Here is a 15,798-nt window from a genome sequence, read left to right on the forward strand (position 1 = left end):
CAACCAGTGCCCCACCCTTGACCCAGGCACCCCACGGTAGGATAAAGAAAATTCAAATATACTACCGAGCTAGAATTAACAATGAGTACCCTATCCCCCTACCCACACCAACACCTGGATATATTTGGTAATATTAATACCATATATGACTATAAAATTACAGTCTCAGCAAATAATAATTAAATATAGTAATACAGAGTAACAGGGGAAAACAACCCCGTTCCAAAGGATAGAGATAAAATAGGATAAGGTAACGACTGTCCCTCATCTACATTAACTAGACCCCCTGGCCTATATTTATATATATATATATATATATAAGGGGGAGAAAATCGCTAAGTAAAGAATAAATAAATAAACTCCTCTTCCCACCCCCCGGAGATAATATTAAACAGTAAGATAATGAAAGGAAAAGAAAAGGGGGTAAACCGGGGTGGGGGGTGGGGGAGGGCAAAACAACATCAATTAACTCTTATAATTTATCTAAGAGAGTCCAAAAGTTCCTTGGCCTTCTCTGGTGATCTGAAGTTATACACGGACCCTTCATGGCTGAAGCGTAGCGTAGCTGGGTAGCGCAAGGAGTACTGAATGTTTAAGTCCTTTAAATGCTTCTTCACTTCGTCAAACGCCTTCCTCTTTTGGACCAAAGCTGGGGAAAAGTCCTGAAATAATATAATCTTAGATCCTTTATAAATCACGGCTTGGGGATCTTTCCCAAGATTTCTGGAAGCTTCTAAGAGCATCTGCCTCTCCTTGTAGCTCAGCAGCCGGAACAGGATTGGGCAGGGGCGCTGGTTCGAGCCGGGCCCGCGTATTGCAACCTGGTAGGCCCATTCCACCCTTACCTGGCCTGATCCAGCCTCCAGATTTAACAGCTGTGGAAGCCACTGCTCGAGGAACGCTGTAAGCTGGCCTTCCTCTTCCTGTTCGGGAAGGCCCAGCAAACGAATATTTTTTCGATGACCTCGATTCTTGAGGTCGTCAATGTGATTCTCTAAGGTCCGGACTCGCTGTTCGAAAGTCCGGACCTGATCCACGGCCGATTCTGCAATGGTTTCGGAGGTCGCGGCCTTTAACTCCACTCCTCTGACTCGGTGCTCGATTTCTTCGATGTTTCGGCCGTGCTTTTGTAGCACAGCCGAGAGTGAATTCCATCGGCTTCAGGATTCTTCAATGAAGGCATCGATCTTTGCATCCAGTTTGGAGATTATTTCCGCGAGGCTCGCCACCGTAGGTAAGTCCCCCGGGGTGGCTGCGGACGCCTCTGCTGCAGCTGGGGAGGGTGGGGTAGGGGTTCCTGCTTGCTGAGAGCTGCGGGCTCCTTTCCCCCAGTCATTTTTACAGGAGACTAGTCTATTTATCTTTAGTACTGAGCAACTAATTACATTAAGTAAAAACTATTTTAAATGATTTGGTGAGTGTGGTGGAGGCGGGTGGCCCACTTTGCCCAAGTCTTGGGAGGAGCACTATAGACTCAGACTTGCTGAGTCGCCGCCATCTTGGATCCCCCCCCTTCACTCTTTGATCACACAGTATTGCGCTTTGATGTGAAGGGCACTGCTTGTCACTGGCCACTCGGGTGTTTCCTTTCTTCCTGGTGGTGGAAATTTGAATAAAGGTTCATGCACCTTGTGTCTCTCACTGTGTCTCACACCTGCACACGCACACACACTACGCAGTTAGGCGGTAGTGTGGGGAAGAAAGAAACAAAAATAAACAGGAGTGTCAGAAAAAATAAATAAATAAACACCAGTACAGGACCAGGCAGTGGGCCGTGGAGGGGGTCATTATGTCCGACTGCCTGCCCCTCTTCCATGGTTACGACTGTGACCGGGTGTCCCTGGAGAAGGAGCATGCAGTTTTTCCAAAACTCTCGGGGTTTTCAGGAAGAGGTAGGTGTGGAGTGTTGGAGTGTTTTATTTCACCCCCCAACTCTATTTTGATTTAATTCCCCCCTTTCACGTTTTGATCACACAGTATTGCCCTTTGATGTGAAGGGCACAGCTTGTCACTGGTCACTTGGGTGTTTCCTTTCTTTCTGGTGGTGGAAAATGAATAAAGATTTATGCACTCGTTTTTCACTGTAAAAAGATTAGAAACAGCAGTATCAGAGATTCTCCTCACTTGAGCTGGCTGGTCAGAGTCCATATAGGTGAACCTGTAAATAAAAGGTGATTTAGTGACAAGATACTGGCCTCCATGGAGTTATTTCAGTAGTGATGAGAAAAAAAAGTACGCTCCAGAAGAAAATTTGTTTATAACAATCCTTTAAGTTGGGGTAAGCATTTCTGGCATTGTGTCTTTATTTGGGAAGCTTAACTCATTCAGTCCTATTATTGAAGACTGGGCCTACTATGTGGAAAAAATGTGTTATTTTTTCTGGGCAAATGGCATTGGGGCAGATGAAAAGCAATCAGTAATTCTTCTGACTACTTGTGGACCTGCAGTATTTTCAGTTATCAGGAGCCTAACCTTCCCTGAGTCATTTTTCCTCATGAAGGGCTTTCGCCCGAAACGTTGATTTTACTGCTCCTCAGATGCTGCCTGAACTGCTGTGCTTTTCCAGCACCACTAATCCAGAATCTGGTTTCCAGCATCTGCAGTCATTTGGTTTTACCTCATCAGATACCAAAACCTGACAAGAGTTGACAGATCTGGTTAAGGAATATTATTACTCTAAGCCGTCTCTAATTCTGAGATGCTATCAGTTTTATTCAGCAGTTTGAGTTCTAGACAAATCCATATTGGGATTTTTGATGTGGTTAAGATGGCTGGCAGAGGCATTTGATTTTGGGTTAACCCTGAATGAGATGCTGACAGACCATTTGGTATGTAGGATTAATGACATAACGATGTATAAACACCGAGCAGCTGAAGCTCAACTGGACTTCAACCAAGCACGACAACTGGCTTTACCATTGGCAGCTGTGGCAAGTGTAGCATGTGAGCTACAGGATATTCTGATGGAAGTGGACACCCTCATCAGGCCGACTGAGCTTGGGCAACACCATTGGAGTGAAGGCAAATGCATAGTCTCATGCAGGTCATATTTGGAGCAAAGGGACTCGAGGCCAACAAAATCCCAAAACAAAGCCAAAAAGGCGAAAATGTTCTTCAGGGTCAGGCCAGCAAGCCATTGTAGTTGGTACCGACATGCTGACTCAAGACAGCAAAGGAGTCCTGTGAGGCCTGACTTGAGTAAGAGAACTCAGAGGCTAATATCCTGGAGAGTACACCATGGGAAATCTACCTACATATGGTTTGGAATGGGTAAATTATTTAGCAATGTCCAAATCAGAACCAAACAAAATAAATGTCTAGTTAAATTGTCACCTGGTTCAAATGGAGGTCGATACTGGTGCAGCTGTATCAGTGATTGAAGAACCAGTCTTAAACAAAATACCCTCTGGATTCCAACTCTTACGTTTGTGCAAGGCCTCAGTCAGATTGAGAACGTATACTGGGGAATCATTATAGATTAACGGTACGACTTCAGTTCCGGTCTCCCATGAAAAGCAGTTGGTGCAGTTAGCACTGATTTTAGTAACAGGCTCAGGCCCAACCTTGATGGGGCAAAATTGGTTGAGAAAGATTCAACTTGATTGGCTCAACATTTTTCAATTAGAAAATGGCTCCCTGAGTGATGTCCTAATTAAATACCTGAAAGTCTTTTTGAAAGGTCGAGGGATATCAAATGAGACAAGGCCAGCTTACATGTTGACCAGGAAGCAATTCTATGATTCTGCATGGCCCACCCAGTGCTGTTTTCCTCACGGGCAAAAGTAGAGGCAGAAATCTGGAGGCTGGAGAGTAAAGGAATCATCAAATCAGTGCAGCTTGCAGAATGGGCAGCACTGGTCACACTGATTGTGAAGTCTGAAAGCTCACTTCATCTTTGTGGGGATGTTAAGCAGACAGTAAACTGTTCCTCGCAGACTGGCAAAAAGAGCAGTCCAGATGTTGGGGGCAGGCTTAAAGAATCAGCCTGCAGCTTCACTTGATAACTGCCCTGGTTCCTGTTTGATTACAGGACTAACCCCCATACAATTACACAGGTAACTCCAACAAAGTTGCCTATGAGAAGAAGACTCCTCACCAGGTTAAACCAGATCTAGAGGGCAGGGTGTAATGGCCTCAGAAATGCCATATACCTTCTTTAAGCAAGAGAAACAGCTTACTTCAGGGGATGAAGTTTGGTGTTGAAGCCTTGGACACTACCCTGCACGGGTACAAGGCAATGTCAGCATAAGATCAGGTCTCGTGACGTACAAAGTTTGGATAGATGAGGCAGCAGGGTGGGTTTGATCAGGTGTATTTCAACATGAGGAATAGGGGAGTGGCCACACCTATTAGGAAGAATCTTCTACTTAAGTTGCTAGATCAGATTAAAGATGGGTGTGGGCGGTTCATCATTCTCAAAGCCCCAATACATGGAGAGGTGAATGGTATTTTGAATGTTTATTGTCCCCCGGCACATCCCCTTAAATGTTTTGATAGATACATTCTCCAAACTGATAGCTCTTGCGCTGCAGCAGATTATTATAGGAGGAGACTTTAATATCCTTATGGATCCCACGGTGGATAGAATGCCTCGAGGCCCCGCATCATTTTGTTTACAGTCGAAGTAACTAGTGGATTTATGTGCGGAATTGGGATTGATGGATGTCTGGAGGCATCTCCACACCATGGGTAGGGATTTTATGCTCTTTTCTAATCTGCACAAGTGTCATGCTAGGAGTGATCTTCTCCGAACCCCTGTGTTATCCTTGGTTTTGGTAATATCTTGTACAGTTGAAAATACAGAGCAACCTCAGTTATCCAAACATCAATTATCCAAATTTCAGATTATCTGAATAAGATCTCAAGGTCTCATAAATGCTTCCTTTGCTTATGATCAGATCAGTTATCTGAACAAAATACTCCCTGCCTGTCTCGTTTGGATAATCATGGTTGTTCTGTATTACTATTTCTGCAATATATTTAGAGATTGAGGTTAAGGTCAATGTTACAGCTTCTCAGCACTGGCGAATGGATCCCCTTATTCTTAAGAACAGTAAGTACATTGAATATTTCTTAATGAATTTAAGGTATTTTTAGCCACCAATTCAGATACGGCCTGTAACCCGTCTATTCTTTGGGAAACTGCTAAGGCCTATGCCATGGGATAATTATTTCTTATTCTGCCAGTCAGAAACATTAGAAGGGGGAGCAGCGATGTCTGGTTGAGAAGGCATATTTTGATAGGCCTTGGATGGCTAAGCTGCAGCTGGTCACAGCTCTCCGGGTCCACCTTGAATTGGATGCTCATGCAGACAGCAAGAAAGGAACTTCCTTTTGCGTTTGAGCATGGTGACAAGCCGGGCAGGTACCTAGCATATGTTGCCAGAAGAAAGAATGTCCCCCCATCCATTACCTAATTTAGGGATGGGACTGAGATGGTTACTTGTAATTCTAAAAAGATCAATGCTCCATTTTGGAAATTTTATTTTGAACTATAACAGTCTGAACATTGTGAATAAGATGGAGTCTTTCTTTAAGAACCTGGATCTTCCAGGGGTTACCTCTGAACAGGCGTCTTTCTTTAAAGAAGCAGATGCAGAGTGGGAAGGCGCCTGACCCTGACGGTCTTCCTAGCGAGTTTTACAAAGAATTTATAAATATACTTTCGGGGCTGATGTTAGACATGTATAATTGCTTGTACAGCCACAATTGCCTCCCGCCATCCTTAAGAGAGGCTAATATTTCTCTCATCCTTAAGAAAGAGAAGACCCCGGAGGAATGTGCCTCCTATAGGCCCATCTCCCTTTTAAATTCTGATTTTAAAATCTTGTCCAAGATTCTTGGCTTAAAATTGGAAACTGTGCTGCTTTCCATTGTTAAAGATGACCGGACTGGTTTTATAAAAGGCCATAGATCCTCCAATAATGTCATGAAGTTTCTGAATATGATTCAAGCGTGTCAGCAGCAGTCAGTTCAGGGATTAGTAATCTTCTTGAATGCAGAATGAGTGGCCATAATGTTTTTGTATCCTTGAACGATTTGGCTTCGGGAGGTTTTTATTCGGTGGATAAGGGACCTCTATAGTGATCCTCTGGCAGCAGTTCTCACCAATGGTGAGATCTAGTAATTTTAATATCTATAGGTCAGACGGCAGGGGTGTCCCCCCTCACCACTACTTTTTACAGTGATGATTGAGCCACTAGTAGAAGCTATCTGCATGGATCCTAATATAGCTGCCCCGGAAGTAGGATCAAAATTGCATAAGATCACGTTATACGCGGATGATATTGTTGTCTTTTTGTCGAATTCAGTGGTCTTGGTACCCATTTGGTACAATGTATCAATTGATTTGGCTCCTTTTTGGGTTATAAGATTAATTTCTCAAAATCAGAGACCATGTCTATTGGGGGGGGGGGGGGGGGTCTTAGGAGAATATCAGATGTGTAGGATGAATCACGGTTCCTGTTTAAATAGTCACGGGCGGTTTTCTTTATTTAGGCATTTTTGTTACTCCTGTCTTTGACGAGTTGTTAAAGGCCAATTTTACCCATTTGCTTGAGAGGATTAAGCAAAAGCTGCAGCGATGGGAGGCGCTTCCAATATCTCGGCTTGGCCGAGTATCTCTTATTAAATGAATGCTCTTTCCCACTTGCTATACCCTATGCGAATGCTCCCCTTAATTTTTCATAGGCAAACATTCAGGAGAATTAATGGTTGAATTAGTTCCTTTATCTGGCGCCGTAGGCAGCCTCTTATTGAGTTGGCTAAATTGCAGTTGTATCACGGGCTGGGTGGAATGGGCTCCCAGATATGAAAAGATATCAACTAAGTTCCTTTTTATCTTTTGTTAGTGACTGGGCTTGTGAGGATCTGGTGTCAATATGGCTAGATATTGAGGCCTCCCAGATATTAATATCCCTCATTAGCCTGTGGTTCTTAGATAAAATGAAGCCTGTTACGGAATATTTTCGTAATCCGATAATTATAAATACTGTCAAAGCATGGAGGGCAATGTGGCAGAGTGAGGGTAACACATCCAAAATGATTTTTCTTACCCCTATAGTTGGTATGCCAGGTTTTCAGGCAGGGATAATAGACCCCGAGTTTAAGCTTTGGGCAGCTAAGGGAATCTCCTGTTTGGGTGATTTATTTGACGGTGAAATAATGATGTCCTTTGACCAAATAACCCATAAGTATGGTTTAGCTAGCAGAGACCTTTTTTGTTTCTTTCAGGTCAGGGATTTGATTCAAAAAGGAACCACACTTTGGCGGGTGCTTGAGGTTAAAAGTCCTCTCTCTGTTAGTATTCTTTATCATATGTTAGGGGGTGATCTTTCAGAAGACATTGAGTGGCTTTGTGGGGTCTGGGAGAGAGAGCTAGGGGTTGAGATCTCTATGCAGACATGGGAGGACATTTGTGAAAATGCAAGAAAGATTTCTATCTGTAATAGGACCCATGCCATGCAGCTGAAGATTCTGCACAGGGACCATTTGGCCCGAGACCATAGCAAAATTTAAGGTGGGAGCATCTTCATTAGGTATTGGTACTTTCACTCATTGTCTGTGGTCTTGCCTCAGGCTCCATACATGTTAGAGTGCTGTGGCAGGAGTAATAGAGAAGGTCTTGGGGATCAAAGTTAAGAGGGAGTCTATCTCTCTTCTGCTGGGCCTACCAATTTATCATCTTTAGACGCTTCTTGGAAAAAAGTTTTTAATATTCTCACTTTTCATGTGAGGAAACATTTTTTGACTTGTTAGGTCTCTAAAAAACCCCTTCCGGGTCTGTCAGGCTGGAGAAGGCTAATCATGGAATGTATTCCTTTGGACTGTCTTATGAATGTGGTACACCGAAAAACCGAAAATTTTTATAAGATACGGCAGGCTGTTTTGGACCATCCGGATGTAGATTTATCTGCCATCTTAACTAGGGCTTTTGTGTAGCTATGATGATCTGATTTAATGAACTTGATTCTCTCGAAGGAAGAATTTTGTATAAATTCATGTGTAATACTTAATGCTCTCGGAGGTTGGGTGCTAATGTTTCATTGTGCTGAGCTGTTTTATCTATTTATTAATTGCCCTTACTGATTTGTTCATCTTGCACATGAGTATAGTTATGTTTTGTTTGTGTTGTTGTCTCTTACTTTTTTGCATTGCTATATTTTTATAGAATAGTGTTTCATGTTGGTTTATAGACTAGCTACCTGATGAAGGAGCAGCAGTCCGAAAGCTAGTACTTCCGAATAAACCTATTGGGCTCTAACCTGTAATTTTTAACTATGCCAAGAATAGCCAGCCTTTCCAATGTGTCCTGTCTCTCCATTTTCATACCAGCATTATCTCTGGCATCTCTGCATCTGCCAATATTTCCACAGGGTCTTGTTCCTTTGTAAACAGCAATACAAATACCCATGAACAATTCTTGCATTTCCTGGTGCCTGGAGCACAAATCATGCTCCCTTGTTCTTGTTAGGCCTCACCCAGTTTCTTATTCACCACTCACGTGAAGTACTGGCAGAAGATTTTTCATTTCCCTTTTAATATGAACTGTCATTCTTTTCTCAAATTCCCTCTTTCACTTTATTATGTTTGCTTCTCACTTTAAGAATTAATCTGATCTGCACCATATATCATTTTAAAATATATTTCATCATATTCCCTATCGTCCTCAACATCTAAGGAGATTTGGCTTTTGATCTCCATTCTTTCACCCCTTGGAATACACCCAGCCTATAAATGAAACATTTCCTCCTTAAACACCACTCTTCGTTCTGTTACTTTTTTCTGTCAGTCTCTAGTTCCCTTTTACTTTGCCCAGATTCCTTCTCACTGCATTGAAGCTTGCCCTCTTCCAATTTAAAAGTTCTACTTTAGATAGGAAACCTTCTGATATGGCAATTATTCTTAAAAATCTTTATTTCTCTATGAGGTCTTACTAATAAGATACCTAACCATTGCTATAATGTGTGATGCTGGTACACAATGTCACAATTATGCTATGTTGTCTGAGTTGTATATAGTCTCACAGTTGTCAGTATGAAGACATCTGTGCATGATAACATCAGTTCACTTTTTGAGAAGTTTAATTATAAAACATTGACCAACCAGGGTCAATGCCACCTTTACAAACCATTACCCTTTCATCTCTAAAGTCCTTAAGCATATTGTCTCCCTTATCTTCCAGCTGGGAAGCCTTCAGCCCAGAGGACTCAACATCAAGTTCTCCAATTTCAAATAGACTCTCTTCCCATTCCCCCACTCCCTTTCCAGCCCTTCTCCCCGCTCCCTGCCATTCCTCTGATTGACCCTTCCTTCCAGCTACCAACTGGATTCATTCCTCCCATCAACAACCAGGTTGTACCCTCTATCTGTGTTCACCTCTCCCCAACCAAAATCCTCCCCACACCCCCCCCCCCTTTATCTGCAACTCCCCTTACACCCACCCCCAGACCTGAGGAAGGGTTACAACTGAAATGTTGACTCCTCCACTTCCTGATGGTTTGCTGTGTTCTTCCAGCCTCCTGCTTGTCTACCTTGGATTCCAGCATCTGCACCTTTTTTTTTGTCTCTCCCAAATTTGTGGCCATCGTTCTCAAAGTCCTATGGTCAGATCCTTCAAATCAGGTTTTGACCCCTTCCACAGTATCAAAATGGGTCTTATCAAAGTCACAAATACCAAATGTGTCAGTGATGAAGATAAATGTTTCTTCCTTGTCTTGCTCAATCTGTTGACAGCTTTTGACATGATTGATCACATCCTTCTCTAACACCACCGTTATCCATCTGGATGGGGCTGGATTTGCCTGATTCCATGCTAATCTATCTAATCATAGCTACAATATCATTTGCAATGGCTATTTTTCCCACTTGCACACCTTTTTGTTTGGCATTCCCCAAAGATTTAGCCTTGGCCTTTTCCTATCTCTCATCTACATTGTGCTTTTAAATTACACGGCTTAACGTGTTAGTTTGGATTCATAGAATGGTTACAACAAAGAGGCAGACCATCTCTATCACTGTGTCTGTGCTTGCTCTCTTCAAGAATTACTCAGTCTCACTTTCCTATCCTGTTTTTCAAAGCGCTGCAAATTTTTAATCCAAATGATTATCAAACTCTCTGTGTAAAACCATAATTAAATTAGCCTCTATTTCCCATATTCTCAGGTAACAGATTCCAAATCCTAACCACTTGCTGTGTAGAACGCTTTATTCATGTTACCTTTGTCTCTGTTGCCAATCACTCTAACTCTGAGTCCTCAGGTTATTGAATCTTCCAGCAGTGGCTACAGTTTCTGCCTATGACCCCTCAAGATTTTGAACATTACCATCAGATTATTTAGATAAATTGACAAGACTGAGACGGTTCTCCTTGAAGCAGAAAAGCTTGCCCTGATGGTAAGGTTCAAAATCTTGAGGGGTCATAGGCAGAAACTATTTCCATTGTTGGAAGGATCACTAACCCAAAGTTAGAGTGATTGATCCTGCGAATGAAACATTCTCTTAAAACTGTTCTGCACCCTTTTCATTGCTATTCAGAATCAGTCTCAGTTCTCCAGGACAAACCACTGTTTTATAAAGATTCACCATTATGTGGACATCATTACATTCTATCTCTCTCTGCTGACAACACACTGCTTCACCTCACCAACAACTCTCTCGACTCCACTAAAGCCTCAATTGTCAGATTGCTTATCTGCTACTAATACTCAAAAAGCAGACATGATCTCTTATTATTTAAAAGCAAAATACTGTGGATACTGGAAATCTGAAGCAGATACTGGAAATCTGAAGCAGACACAGAGAATGCTGGAGAAATTCAGCAGATCTGGCATTATGTGTAGAGAGAAATAGAAATAACATTTCAAATCTGGTATGACTCTTCTTCAGAACTGAGAGGTGTTGAAAAATAGGCATTTACATATTTTTGAAAGAGACAGAGGAGAAGTAAGAAGGCAAATGGTATAGAGGCCCGGTGCAAAAGACAAAGGGGTTGTTAATGGGGAGGGGGGGGTGGGGGGGAGGGAGGGGGGTGGTATGTCAAAGGGTGTAAAATAAGGTGTGAAAGAGAGAGAATCGGTAGTCCTACTAAATGCAAAGTAAAGAGGACTCAAACATGACACAATTGTGGGGTGGGGGAGGGGTGCAGTTGGGGAAGAATGTAAGAAAAATGGAAAACAGACATAATGTGGTCAGCTTCTAAAGGTATTGAATTTAGTAATGAGACCTCAAGGCTGTAAAGTGCCTAAGCAGAAAATGAAATGTTGTTCCTCATGCTTGCATTGTTCTTTGTTAGAACATTGCCACAGGCCCAAGATGGAAATATTAACGTGAGAGCATGGTGATTTATTGAAATGGCAGCAACTAGGGGGTCAGGATCATTCCTATGGACTGAGCAGAGGTGTTCCACAAAACAGTCACCCAGTCTGCCTTTGGTCTCTCCATTGTAAAAGAGACTGAATTGTGAGTAGACTAGGTTGAAAGTATAACATAAATGCTCCTTCATCTTGAAGGTGTGTTTGGGGCCTTTGACAATGAGGAGGGAGGTAGTAAATAGACAAGGGTTGAGCAAGTGAAGGTGATATGGGGAAGTGAGAAAGTGTTAGGAATGGACCAGGGTGTCAAAGAGAAAACAGTCCCTACAGAATGTTGACATTGGAGGGGAGGATGTGTTTAGTGGTGGCATTCCACTGGAGGCAGTGGAAATAAGACTATAAGACCAAAAGCAACAGGAACAGGCATAGGATGCTTGACCCCTCAAGCCTGCTCAATCATTCAATAGGATCAAAGCTGATCCAATATTCCTCACATCTACTTTCCTGCTCTTTCCCTGTAACCCTTGATTCCCCTGCAGATCAAGAATCTATCTATCTCAGCCCTAAATATACACGAGGGCTCTGTCCCCACAGCTCTATGGCAAGGAGTTCCAAAGACTCTCAACCCTCCGAGAAGAAATTCTTCCTCATCTCAGTCTGAAATTGGTGCCCCTTAATTCTGAGACTATGCCCTCTCATCCCAGATTATCCCATGAGGGAAACATTCTTTCAGCATTTAGAAAAATTTTAAGTGGAAAATCTTGTTTTCAAATCCTTCCATGGCCTAGGCTCCTTCCTATCTCTGCAATCTCTCTTCCACCTCTTCCATCAGCGAGAAGACATGGAAGTTTATATACATGCACAAACAGATTTACGAACAGCGTCGCCCCGACTGTCATCAGACTTTTGATTGGATCTCTTTAATTTTGGGATGCATACATTCTTCAGATATTTCTGCCCAGTTCTGAACTGGGGTCTACTGTGTGAGAGGTAATTATGATCACCACAACATTATTAGAAACATTGTATGGCAGAAATGAAAGACAATGATGCTTTGAATGCAGAGACAAATGGGGTGGAAAGTAAGGACAAGTGAACTTTATTGTTCTCAGAAGGAGTGAAGGCAGAAATGTCGGACATAGATAAAGGCTTGTCAACCATGATGGGCAGTCCAGCGGAAGGTGACATCATCAGATGAAGAAACTGAAAGAATGGAGTGGAATCCTTGCAGGAAGTAGCATGTGAGGAAGTTTAGTCAAAATATCTCTGAGAGTCATTCAGCTTATCATGTGTATTGGTGAATCTGCTGCTAAAATATTCATTTGTGCCTTTCATACTTCAATTCCTGCCTATTCCAACACAATCCTGGCTGATACTCCACATACTACTCTCTGTGACTTTAAAGTCATCCAAACTCTTTTCATCCATATCCTTAATTGTACCAAGCACCATTCACTCATCCACAATGTGCTCAGTGACTTAAACTGGCTTCCACTCAAACAATACCTTGATTTTAAAATTTTCAATCTTGTTTTCAAATCCTTCCATGGCCTAGGCTCCTTCCTATCTCTGCAATCTCTCTTCCACCTCTTCCATCAGAGAGAAGACATGGAAGTTTATATACATGCACAAACAGATTTACGAACAGCATCGCCCCGACTGTTATCAGACTTTTGATTGGATCTCTTTAATGTTAATGCTGAATTCTCTCTGCATCTTTGCAGCTGAAATATAGTATCCCACACTCTGTTCTGTTACCCTTATGTACTTGCATAATATGATCTGCCTGCGAGGCACATCAGACAACATTTTTCACTGTACCTCAGTACACATGACAGCAATAAATCAAATCAACTCCAAAGAGTTCTGCACTCATCGACTTCTGAATTCTTGAGCGTCTCTGATCTTAGTTGCTTGACCGTTAATGGCTGTGGCTTCAGCTGCTGGGTCCTAAAGTCTGGAAATTCCCCAAGACCTCGCTGACCTCCTAATTCACTTTCATCTTTTAAGATGTTTATTAAAACGTACCTCTTTGACTAAGCTTTTGGTCATCAACTTTAGTTTCAATTTATGTGGTTCATGTCTAAGTTGTCTTTACAATGTGGTGTAGGGAGTCATTTTTACATTAAAGATGCTAGATCAATATGTATGCCAGCTTTCTGATGCTGTGGTACTTTAGAATCACTAACATTTCACATGCAAATTTTTAGAAATTAGTACTTTTATTTTTTAAGATTATTTTAGGAGTTGGATTGCAATTACAATGAGGAGCATTTGAAGAAGCTTATGCAGCATCAGGTTACTATATCAATAGCTTTCTGGAAGCTCTGTCACATTTCCCCAAGAAAGAATGATAGTGCTATGTTTCCTGGTAAATGTACTTTTCTTCAAATGCAGACTGCCTTTCTCAAATATCAGAACACTTTTAACTATTATTGAACCTATGAAATAGCAATTCACAAATTAGACGCCAAAGCAGCATAAACTATTGCTAAATAGACAATAGGTAGCAACTAGCTGGATATCAACTAAATCCATTGGAAAACTGATCAATAACAAGGGTAACTTCAGTACTTCCAGTGTTATTCTGATTGAGACTAAAAAATCTCAATGTAATCTAGGGACTGAATTTCTTCTTCATGCCCTGCAAAACTGAAAAACACTCTGATTAAACCTGGAAGGGGTTTGAAGGTGACATGTGTTTTATTTTGGTGGCGGGGGGTGTTGTTGGCAGTGGGTTATTGGTTCATCCATTATTTCAGATTGAATTGTTTTTACATGAGAGGACTGAGAATAGTAATAATCGTGACAGAACTAAATTGAGAAATCAGTTTGAAGAATAAACCCGAAACATGAGTAACTATGTCATGAAATAGAAGAACGTCTGCTAGCTGGAATTTCTATGTTTATGATGAGAGGAATGAGAAGCTAAAAGAATAGCAAGTGGAAGAAAGAAAGACTGAGCAGGAGATGACCTAAAGCAAGAGGCAGGGGAAGGAAAGGGCAAGAACGAGAGAAGGGCAAGTGATGAGGGAATTGAGGGCAAAGGAAAAGATGATGGCATGGAAGGAAACAGGGCAGGGTGGTGATAAGATGTTGGAGGAAAAACATTAAGGAAAAGTGAAAGTGGCAAGAGTGAGGAGGAGAGGGTATGAGCAAAGAGGAAGAAGGTGCAGGGAAGAGGAAAGAGGGAGAGGACAGGTAGAAGGGTAACAGGAAAAGTAAGGAGAAGAAACAGGGCAAGTGGACAGTAAGGACAAGAGGTTAACAAGCTGAGGATAAGTTGAATTAAAATGAAGAGTGTGTAGGAGCCTGACGGCAAGAGGGTAGGCAAGAACAGATGTGAAATAGAAGCAGAAATGCCATGCAAATACTAATTGTAAACTATTGAATGAAGTGGAACATAATTGAGACAATAGACATTGTCTAATATTATGCAGAAATTATTGAAAATCAATGACAAGGAGAACATTATCAATTATACAGCGTTTTGGAAATAGAGGAAATTTTAATTTACTCATGTCTGTTCACAAGAAATTTCATTGATTGGCAAGAATTCCTGCCCAATGACAGTAACTAATATAAAATGAAAAGAGCAGGTACTGTCCACGATCTGATAATCCCCTATCTTTAATCTTAGTCAGGAGCTGTGGTCCTGTCTCTGCAGCCTGATGCCTTAGCGACTGTAGTAATAGCGACGAACCTTTGATGTTCCCCCTCATTCAACAGTATGTTGTTTGGTTCAAAGTGAAGAACAAAGGCTGTTTCTGTGCTTTTAAATTATTAGCTCCCTATGTCCTCTGTAATGATATAGTTTGACTGAAGTGGGCAGTTTATTAGTTGCATAAAGATGATATTATTAGGAGCAGCAGTGAGTTTTGCCTTTCACTTTAGCAGCAGGGGCTTCCAGCACTTTGATCTCAATCACTACTAAATGTCTTTGTGAGATAGTGAGAGCTGCTGAAATTACCTTGGGCGCTGAACCCCATCAATTATTCACCATTTCTTCCTTTCTAAGTTAAAATGTTTCTCTGTCTCTTATTTCCCTACTTTTATTTCCACCCCCAACCATTTAAATATGTACTTCAATCAGTTAATAATATTCAGTTTGACCTTTTGAGCTCTTAGGACAATTCTCTTCATTCCTGCCAGATTTCCTTTTTGTAAAGATTAAACAGATTTTAGATAAAACATAAATCAGTTAGAGAAATAAATGGGAGAACTCTCATTATTTCCAGCGATCCCAATAGTTTATTATTTAACTTCTTCGAAGAATGTTTCCCTACATCCCGTTAATTAGTTTGGTGTCAGCTGTGGTTCAGTGGGTACACTTTTGCCTCTGATCCAGAAGGTTGGGATCTGAGTCCCACTCCAGGGACTTAAGCATATAATCTTCTAGGCTGGTGTTTCAATACTAAGGGAGCATTGCTCTGTTGGAGGTTCTCTCTTTTGAATGAAACATTAAACCAAAGTCCCATCTGCCTTC

At 41.7% G+C, this 15,798-nt stretch overlaps 1 pseudogene; it reads right to left on the minus strand.

Annotated features, from left to right (window-relative positions):
• Nucleotides 1-621: 621 nt before the first annotated feature.
• LOC148145342 (uncharacterized) overlaps nucleotides 622-15,798 on the minus strand; it is a 45,905-nt pseudogene continuing 30,728 nt past the window's right edge.

Source organism: Chiloscyllium plagiosum, unplaced genomic scaffold (assembly GCF_037043375.1).
Source record: "Chiloscyllium plagiosum isolate Xiang-an unplaced genomic scaffold, Cpla_swu_hap1 HiC_scaffold_25, whole genome shotgun sequence".
Lineage (NCBI taxonomy): Eukaryota > Metazoa > Chordata > Chondrichthyes > Orectolobiformes > Hemiscylliidae > Chiloscyllium > Chiloscyllium plagiosum.